At 55.9% G+C, this 10,369-nt stretch overlaps 1 long non-coding RNA gene across 1 annotated transcript; it reads right to left on the minus strand.

Moving 5' to 3' along the window:
* Positions 1-5,480: 5,480 nt before the first annotated feature.
* LOC137455168 (uncharacterized) lies at positions 5,481-7,701 on the minus strand. Its single transcript, XR_010990783.1, has 2 exons — positions 6,111-7,701; positions 5,481-6,021 (listed from the first exon to the last, which is right to left on the minus strand). It is a non-coding gene; the product is annotated as an uncharacterized lncRNA (long non-coding RNA).
* Positions 7,702-10,369: the final 2,668 nt, after the last annotated feature.

A 10,369-nucleotide genomic window follows, 5' to 3' on the forward strand; every position in this document is an offset into this window, starting at 1 on the left:
AGTGTCCTGTGCAATGCAGGAGGAGTTGAATCCCATAGGAAACCACATTACTGTGCTTTGTCAGCCTGGTTATGGTCAGAAACCGCCTTCATTTTTTTTTCTCTTAAACAGATATATCACATGAGTCCCCAGAATTAATTTGCCTCTTCTCATAATTATTTCTTTAAAACTGTCTTAGAAGTGTCTCTGTCCTTCCCTCTCTCTAGATACTGGCCTCCTGAGCCCACGGCAGACTTGCACAGAGCTACTGCGAGCACCACTCTGCACGGCCTCTGGGGGGCTTTCAAGCACAGGCACCCCAGGAGAATCCAAACCTAACCTTGCAGCTGGCCTTAGAGCTCCTCTTTGGAAAACTGTCGCTGCCAGGGCCCACAAACCCAACATCCTCTGTCAGCAACCTGGATGTAAGAGCTGAAAAGTGTCAACAGAAACTGTAATTGGATGGCCCAGGAAGATCCTGCCAGTCTGAACGCAGACCTGGAATGCACCAAGAAACTCTGATAGCAACTTTGTGTGTGTGTACATAGCTTTAGCAGTAACAAAGCAGAACCGATTCCCAAAAGGTTTTCACTGCATTCCCAGGGCAAGTAGAGGCTTGCTCTGGCTGTAGTTAATACCTAGAAATTCCTATCAAAATCTTTGCAGCACAACAAGAAAAAAACCAAAACAACCAAACCACAAACTGCTTTATATTATTAAGTACTCGAAATCCTACAGGAATTGTGGGTTTTATATGACAAATTATTCCTTTTCTTTTTTCCCCTCTTTTGGTGTCATACCACCTAGTACACATTCACCACCTAACTGAACGTCACAGTCATGATTCAAAGCCAAGCAAGACAGTGTATCAAGGGAAAGAAAAGAGAGAGAAAGCTAAAGAATTCTCCTGCTCTTCACTTTTTCCCTTGAGAGATCCAAAACTACAGGAAGGCAGGCCTGAATTTCACGAGCTATGGAAATAATTTTGTTTGCACTTCATGGTTCTTGTGTTCAGTTGTGGAATGACCTCCTTGCAACATGAAATACAGGCTTCTGAAACTGGAACATCTATCCCACTGAGACCTCCACGACCTTGTGTCCAAACCCTACTTACACGTCAATTCAATTGTTCACAGCTTTTACCACAGGACAGTGTTAGCACCTGAGTGTCTCAGACTAGATGAGACATCCTGCTGTCTGGCTCTGAGCTCAGGAAAACATGCCAAGCTGCTGGCTACCTGCAGACATCAGATCAATAGCACTGAATCAGCCCAACTTTATCTTTCAAACAGGCAGCACCTGTCTGAATGCTGGATTCACATAAGTATGCCTAGGCAGAGCACACAAGCAGGCTCCGTGTCCGGCACAGCCCTGAGGGCACTCGCCAGCTAGCAAACAAGCACCACACAGCAGGATGTGGGGGTAAGACAACTGGAAGGGTAAAAATGAGAACACTCAGGGGTAGGAATAATAGTAATAGCAATAATAAGAATAGCAGAAGTCCTAAGCAGGATAAGGAATGGAACAACCTCCCTTCAGGGAGTCGTAGAAAGCAAGAAGGTCTCCCCTGAGCCTCCTCTTCTCCAGGCTAAGCAACCCCAGCTCCCTCAGCCTCTCCTCACAGGCCTGTGCTCCAAACCCCTCCCCAGCTTTGTTGCCCTTCTCCGGACACCTTCCAGCAACTCAACGTCTTGCTTAAACGGAGGGGCCCAGAACTGGACACGGGACTCAAGGTGTGCCCTAACCAGTGCCAAGTGCAGGGGCAGAATGACCTCCCTGCTCCTGCTGGCCACTCTGATCCTGATATTGGCCAGGTTGCCAGTGGCCTTCTTGGCCACCCGTGCACGCTGCTGGTCACGACCAGAAGACAGGGATCGGAAGAGTCTTTGGCCAAGCTGTAAACCACTTCCTAACATTCAGCCTAAACCTCCTCTGGCACAGCTTGAGACTGTGTCCTCTTGTTCTGGTGCTGCTTGCCTGGGAGAAGAGACCAACCCCCACCTGGCTACAACCAGAACTGAGGGGACTGCAATCTTTGCAGCTTCAACTTTCCTTCTCTGCTACTTCTTTTTTCAGATGGATTTCTTTTCAAAGGGACTGCTGGACAGCAGAACAGGATGGATGGCTGGGCCCCAAGAGCGGTGGGGAACAGAGTTAAACCCAGCCGGTGGCCGGCCGGGCACAAGTAGTGTTCCCCAGGACACCCCTTGTGAGAGAGTGAGTCCAGAGAAGGGCCACAAAGCTGGTGAGGGGTCTGGATAACAAGTCTTATGAGGAGTGGCTGAAGGAACTGGGACTGTTTAATCTGCAGAAGAGAAAACTGAGGGAATTAAGGTATGGTCTGGCTTCAGCTCTCAACTAGTTCCACGTTGAACAAGGACAGCTTGTACTCACAGAAGGCACTGTTGCTTGGGTTCAAGGTTCCTGCAGAGCTCAGGCTATCTCTCTTCATTAGTGAGGTCGTCCTGTCACCTAGGCAGAGAGAAGAAAATGCAGCTATGAAATTAGACCACTGGAATCGTGAGACTCGTTCTGTGTGAGACTCCAGGAGAATCCAAACCTAACCTTGGAGCTGCCCTGAAGAGCTCCTCATAGCTTGAGGAGTACCAGAGCAGGAACAATTCCCAAAAGGTTTTCACTGCATTCCTAGGGCACTTGAAGGATTGCCCTGGCTGTAGTTAATACCTAGAAATTCCTCTCAAAATCTTTGCAGCACAGCAAGGAAATTGAGGGATGGGAAGGCAATATGTACTTACACGTTAGGCAAGAATTGGCTTTGCAAACTAATCTCTCTAACTGTTGGATATGCACTGAACTTCCTCGAGGCCAAATGAGGACCCCTTTATTTGGGGAAGCCTCAATGAATTGGACTTGGGGGGCATCAGACTGGGTGACTACATCTGAGAGTAACTTCCACAAGTGTCAGCGTGGGAAAGATAGCTCAGAAAGCCTGGGTCCAAAGTTTGACTTAAGAAAATATAGTATAGGAATATACTGTTGGCTGTGAGAAAGGGGGGAATTGATGAACAGAAAAGTCTCATCAACAGAACCACAGAGTTGATAAGAATTTTCCGCTTGTTAGCTGAAATGCTGGGACGCAGGGAGGGGGAGAGGGGTTGGCAGACAGCCTTTGGATAGAGAAGGAATAACAGGATTTGTCAGTGATTCACTTCTGTTAGTCTTGGACAAGATGCTCTTTTGTATACGATAAAGGACACCTGCATGATATGTGTACTTCTGCTCTTTTAGATAGATAAGCTTTGTATAGATAGGCAGCATCTGGACCTCTGTCATTATAGACAGATAACTTTTTGTATAAAAGTTTGCCCAAACCTCTCTGAAGACACACAGCTCTTTTGAAATGATCCTACCTGTGTCAGGCGCCAGAATAGAAGCACGATACAAGAGACTTACTGAGTCTCTTGTGTGTCTTTCTCTAACTCATTATCAACGCTGTCTGCAGCACAAACCCAAACCCAAACCCACCCCGAGACACCCCCAGCTCCCACGGGAGCCTGCAGAGACCTCCCAAAGGGTCCGTCGGAGGTGCCCAGCTGCCTCTCCACGACCCTTGACCCTTTCCGATGGCCCCACGAGAACTTTACATATCCCCAGACCCTTTTAGGTGTCCCCAAGACCTCCTCCGTCACCCCCAAAAGCCCTGCCGATGGCCCCAGACCACCTTCAGACGCCGGAAGGAACACACCTGGGAGTCCCGGGCCGGCAGCGACACCGGAAACCGCACTGCGAGCTCCCCGAATGCGCCAGCACCCCTTGCCCCGCCAAAGGACGGCGGTTCGCAGGCACCCTGGGGCACAGAACGGCGTCAGGCGCCGAATCAGGGCTCTCCGCGACCGCTCCGGCTCCAAAGCTGCTCAGCGCGGCGCCCGCCCCCCGGCCAGAAAAGCGGGGCGCAGCCCGCGAGGAGGGCGCGTGCGCGGGACCGGACCCGCTGCGGCGCAGGCGCCGTATCCATAGCGACCACCGGGACGCTGCCCCCCTGGCGCGAGCAGAGCCGGGCTAGAGCGCAGGCGCCGTATCCATAGCGACCACCGGGACGCTGCCCCTCTGGCGCGAGCAGAGCCGGGCTAGGGCGCAGGCGCCGTATCCATAGCGACCACCGGGTCGCTGCCCCCTGGTGCGAGCAGAGCCGGGCTAGGGCGCAGGCGCCGTATCCATAGCGACCACCGGGACGCTGCCCCTCTGGCGCGAGCAGAGCCGGCCTAGGGCGCAGGCGCCGTATCCATAGCGACCACCGGAACGCTGCCCCTGTGGCGCCAGAAGAGCCGGGCTAGGGCGCAGGCGCCGTATCCATAGCGACCACCGGGTCGCTGCCCCTCTGGTGCGAGCAGAGCCGGGCTAGGGCGCAGGCGCCGTATCCATAGCGACCACCGGGACGCTGCCCCCCTGGCGCGAGCAGAGGCGGGCTAGAGCGCAGGCGCCGTATCCATAGCGACCACCGGGACCCTACCGCTCTGGCGCGAGCAGAGCCGGGCTAGGGCGCAGGCGCTGTGCCCATTGCAGCAGTGTCATTACACAGGCGGGGCGGGATTGAGCACTTCCCTGGGCGTGGGCAACAGCTCGGCTCGGCGCTGCTCAGAATCTTTTCTATTTACATTACAAACCACAACGTGCACACCCCACTGTTTTGAATTTGCATGACACAGGCTCTACTTATAGCTCAAGCCCCTCTGTGGCTTCTGTTTTTCAATTCTCTAAGCCTTTAAAAAGGGCAGACAGGGGTCGTTTCCAAAGCTTTCTTACGCACCATCACTCCAACCCCTGCCTCTCCAGCTGCAAACCAGAGGTTTGGCTCTGCCTCGCCTCACCCCCGTGCTTACAGTTTTGAAGATTTCGTGGTCCCCTCGGAGAGTTTTCAGCACTTTAGGGGGGTGCCCCCAGCCCTCGCTCACCTGCTCCTCTGCTGCAGCAGCCTCCTGCCCCACGTGGCAAAACCAGCCCACCCACAATCCCCCCACTCCCTTTGATTCACCCCCAAAAATGTCAGAAAATAAAGCAAACTGCCCAGCCAGCACCTTGGTGAGGTCAGAACCGCCTTGGTACCCCCAGTCCCGTTCACATGTCCCCAGACCCCTTTTGTCACAATCTGAAGCCCTGGAGGTGCACCCAGCTTACCTTTAGATGCAGGGGGAGCCGAAGCTGGGGCCTCCCAGGGCTGCAGGTACACTAAAACCCAGAGTGAGACCTCCCCAGCTCCTGCAAGACCCCAAAACCTGGAACTCCACAGAGATGCCTGACCCTAAACCCCACCACCTCCCCCCAGTCTCCATCAGGACCCTGCAGAGGCCCTCAGAACCATTCAGATACCCCCAAATTCCCTTTTCATACCCCCCAGGCCCACTTTAGATAACAGCAGACCCCTGTAACAGACTCCCAACACAGCAGGTCTGGGGCAGGTCCTCCACCTCTGCCTGGGGAGCAGCTTTGCTGAGCTCCCTTCCAGGCTTTTTCCATTCCAAGAAAAAACAACATACCACAAGCACACACAAAGTTTTAATTGAGAGAGACACAGTTGATATTTCTATTTCCAGTTCAAACCCTCTGTGGCCTGCTCAGGCTGTGCTTTTCTATTCTGGAAGCATTTCAAGATAACAGAGATCCAGGGGGAGTCAGGTCAAAGCCTTGCTGCATACAAATCACTGTCCTGCAATCTCCTGCTAAACAGCACCGCTTTTCCTCTGCTGGAACACCTCACACTCACACTTTCCCAGGGCTTTCCCTCCCCTCCAAGAACGTTCTGGCATTTCAAACATTCAGGTCTGCAAGCAGCCTTTGTGGGAGACTGCCCCCACCCCTCCCTCACTGATCCTCTGCTGCACCCTTACCACCCCCACGTGGCATCACAGAAGGAAAGACAGCTGAGCGGCTACGCTCCTCTTCTTTTTATCACCCCGAGCTGGGGACAGCCTTCTGGGTAAGGTTTCCACCTTCAGCAACTGGCTGAGCTTTGCTCTCATCCACTAAACCCTTCGGTGGTTTCAGCTTTCTGAGCCTGTGTTGGCACAAGTCCTCATCAGGGCACTGCAAACAGAGAGAGACAAACCTTTCTTCTGTCCAAGAGATCCAGGAAGAGGATGGCTGAGCAGACACTTCTAAAGAAAGTAACTCACCTAAATCTCACATTTGTCCCAAGTTTGCAACAAAAAAACACTCTGTGAACAACAGAGCAGTGCTCCCACGGTGGTCACCAGCTTGCAAGCTACAGCAGAAATAAAAACCTTTTTATTACAGAAGCACTGGCAAAATTTTACAGACAAATAAGTGCTGTGATTGAGCTAAACTGTTCCCTGAAGAATCCCCCCGGTGTTTAGGAGGGTTAAAAAGTGCAAAGAACGTCCACAACAGATGCTTAAGCCTAGAAACAAGCCAGGATGCCTGCAAGGGAAGGAGCAGTTGCTCCATGTGAAGACATGATGAGAAGCTTTGGAGAGTTTGATTTGAGTCTGCCCTCTCACCTGCATTGCCTGGCACGTGGACTAACTGAAAACTGGTCCTTAGTGTCCCTGCTGAATACTGCTTCCATACCACTTAAAACTTCCTTCCAACTCATTAAAAGCACGGAGGCATCACATAAGAGCAACAGAACAAAAATTATTCTCTCCCAAAGAAGAGGATCACTGGGAACACAAATTCACCCTTACACCTGTGGCATGTTCACCCTGAGCACAGAAAAGCTGTCCAGAATCGAAGCAAAATGGACTTTAAACAGACACAGTAAGAGCTGCGTGGTACCTCAACCATTTTGCACTAGTGCAAGTGACAATCCACATGGAAGAAGGATGGGATTCTTGCACAACAGGACTGCAGCTCATTATGCCAGGAGACAAAAACAGGCAAAAAATCAGCTGAGGCAGGCCTTTGATACAGCTTGTGGCAGCTGAAGGCTAGTCTGAGTGTGCTTTCCACATGAAGAATATCTGAAGGAGCAGGACAAGAAGTGATGATACACAGCAGTGCTACGTTCTGTCTGCCTTGACAAAGATTGCCAAAAGGACAAAAGAAGGCCTCGGTAGTGCCAATTCCCCCCTGCCCGAGGGAAAGAGGGATGCCCCCAGCCGGCCCTCCTGGCTGCAGCACAACACCACCTCTTCAGGAGCCCAGGGACTGACCTCAACCCTCTAAAGGTTTGTTCCTGTTAGCTGCCAAAAGCAGCCTCCCCAGCCCTGCTTACAGGGACCTGGGGCTGCTGCTGGGGACAGAAGGGGACAGAACGGCACAGAAGGCTCCATAACTCGTCACACAGGCCCCGAGTGCGGGGCTGTTAATCTGACAGGGTCCAAGGGAACAGGCTGCCATGAAGGCAGAGACCCAGGCCCTGAACTACAGGGGGGTCGCCTTGCTGCAAGACGACTAAGCGGCTTCCCTGTGTCCGTCCAATCAAAGGAGGGGCAAGCCGAGCTCCCACCCCACTCGAGGCCTCCAAGGAGACTGCCGTGGAACCGCCCAGAGCCCCTCTTTCCCTCCTGGGAAGCCTAAGCTAAGCTACAGCCTTTTCTAAGGGACCTAAAGGACAAGCAGACTCAGGCACACAGAGGCAAGAGGGGCCACACACACAGCCCTTCCCAAGAGAGGGAGCAAGCTCTGGGCAGCCACTGGTGGGGCAGGCATCCTTAACCCTGAGCAGGAGAGCAGAGGGTCAGACCTGGCCCCCCCGGGGATGCATGCAGGTAGAGGGGCCTCAGGATGCCAATCGTTGTGACATGCCCCAAGTACAGGGCGTCACGCTGGCCAGGCCGCCAGCAGCCGAGAAACTGTTTAAAGGGCCCTCCCCTGCTTACAGGGGGGGCTGGGGTCCAGGCAGCTACACTTCCCCCCATACGGGCCGAGACGCCGGCTCGGACCCTCCTTACAGGGTTGCCAGTCTCCGTGCAGCCAAGGAGCTAGGTGGCAAAACGCCTACAACAGCAAAAGCAAAGACCGAGCCCTGCTTACAGGGAGGTCGCCCAGCACAAAGCCAACCAGGGCACCCTAACGGTGCTGGCAAAGATCTTGTGTTACCACAGCCAAATTGAGAGGGAGGTCTCATTGCCCAGGGCGCCTTTCTCCTGTCCTGCTCTTCAGCCGGACGCCGCTCCTCTTGCCTCGCCGCCTCTTGCCTCCGCCGTATGTTGCCTCGCCGCCTCTTGCCTCCGCCGTATGTTGCCTCGCCGCCTCTTGCCTCCGCCGTATGTTGCCTCGCCGCTCCGCAGCGGGCCTCTTCTTCCTTCTGTGCCAGCCACTGCCAAGGAAGGAGGACAGAGTTAGGCCTCAGTAGTGCCAGTTGCTCCCCGCCCGAGGGAAAGAGGGAAGCCTCCAGCCCCGCAGGCAGCTCCCCACGGGCACCCCCCCGGCCAGCTACCCGCCCGCAGACACCCCCAGCTCTGCAAAGTCTTCCCGCTTTCGCTCGACTCACCCAAGCGGCGCACGGCACACTTCCGGTCGGGACCGCAGACGGGCGCCGCAGCAGACGCCCTGGGCAATGGAGCTGGGCATGCAACGCAGCGGCCAGAGCGGCTGCACGACCCTGCTTACAGGGGGCTGGAGCCGCCGCTGGCATTTCAAAGCGCCCGGGATGCCAGGGCACTGACCGGGCCCTGACTTACAGGGCGGCCCTGGTCCCAAAAGGCCCACGGAGGCTCCTTCTCTCCGCTTCAGGGGCATCTTGACCCACACCCCGCTAGCCGGGGGGGGGGTGCCCCACACAGGCTGCCAGCTGAGCGCAAAGGCACTCGGACCCCGACCCCTCTTACGGGCGGGTCGAAACCCAGGGAGCTGAGAGCTTGGCCTGGCCCCGCAGCTACAGGAAGACAGCAGCCAGGCAGTGGGGCATCACGGCCAAAGGCCGGGGGGCTGTGGCCCCAGCCCCGAAGACTGGGTGGGGCGGGGGGGGAACAACACGCTAAGATAAGCCCCACACACTCCCTGGCCCCATGCCTCTGAAAGGCCGGGACCAGATCTACCCGCCCTGATTACAGGGGGGGTCCCTCCTTGAACCTCCCGCCGGACACCGGCAACGCACTTCCCTGCCTACAGGGCGGTCGCTCTCGGCCCGGCACTCCCAAAAAGCCCCACGGAGAGCCACGGGCTCTGGCCTGCGCCCACTTACGGGCCGGCCCTCCTGGCTGCAGCACAACACCACCTCTTCAGGAGCCCAGGGACTGACCTCAACCCTCTAAGGGTTTGTTCCTGTTAGCTGCCAAAAGCAGCCTCCCCAGCCCTGCTTACAGGGACCTTGGGCTGCTGCTGGGGACAGAAGGGGACAGAACGGCACAGAAGGCTCCATAACTCGTCACACAGGCCCCGAGTGCGGGGCTGTTAATCTGACAGGGTGCCAAGGGACCAGGCTGCCATGAAGGCAGAGACCCAGGCCCTGAACTACAGGGGGGTCGCCTTGCCGCAAGACGACTTAAGCGGCTTCGCTGTGTCCATCCAATCAAAGGAGGGGCAAGCCGAGCTCCCACCCCACTCGAGGCCTCCAAGGAGACTGCCGTGGAACCGCCCAGAGCCCCTCTTTCCCTCCTGGGAAGCCTAAGCTAAGCTACAGCCTTTTCTAAGGGAACTAAAGGACAAGCAGACTCAGGCACACAGAGGCAAGAGGGGCCACACACACAGCCCTTCCCAAGAGAGGGAGCAAGCTCTGGGCAGCCACTGGTGGGGCAGGCATCCTTAACCCTGAGCAGGAGAGCAGAGGGTCAGACCTGGCCCCCCCGGGGATGCATGCAGGTAGAGGGGCCTCAGGATGCCAATCGTTGTGACATGCCCCAAGTACAGGGCGTCACGCTGGCCAGGCCGCCAGCAGCCGAGAAACTGTTTAAAGGGCCCTCCCCTGCTTACAGGGGGGGCTGGGGTCCAGGCAGCTACACTTCCCCCCATACGGGCCGAGACGCCGGCTCGGACCCTCCTTACAGGGTTGCCAGTCTCCGTGCAGCCAAGGAGCTAGGTGGCAAAACGCCTACAACAGCAAAAGCAAAGACCGAGCCCTGCTTACAGGGAGGTCGCCCAGCACAAAGCCAACCAGGGCACCCTAACGGTGCTGGCAAAGATCTTGTGTTACCACAGCCAAATTGAGAGGGAGGTCTCATTGCCCAGGGCGCCTTTCTCCTGTCCTGCTCTTCAGCCGGACGCCGCTCCTCTTGCCTCGCCGCCTCTTGCCTCCGCCGTATGTTGCCTCGCCGCCTCTTGCCTCCGCCGTATGTTGCCTCGCCGCTCCGCAGCGGGCCTCTTCTTCCTTCTGTGCCAGCCACTGCCAAGGAAGGAGGACAGAGTTAGGCCTCAGTAGTGCCAGTTGCTCCCCGCCCGAGGGAAAGAGGGAAGCCTCCAGCCCCGCAGGCAGCTCCCCACGGGCACCCCCCGGCCAGCTACCCGCCCGCAGACACCCCCAGCTCTGCAA

The sequence above is a fragment of the Melanerpes formicivorus genome, unplaced genomic scaffold, assembly GCF_026170545.1.
Source record: "Melanerpes formicivorus ecotype bairdi unplaced genomic scaffold, bMelFor1.0.p_v2 SCAF_92, whole genome shotgun sequence".
In the NCBI taxonomy this organism is placed as follows: domain Eukaryota; kingdom Metazoa; phylum Chordata; class Aves; order Piciformes; family Picidae; genus Melanerpes; species Melanerpes formicivorus.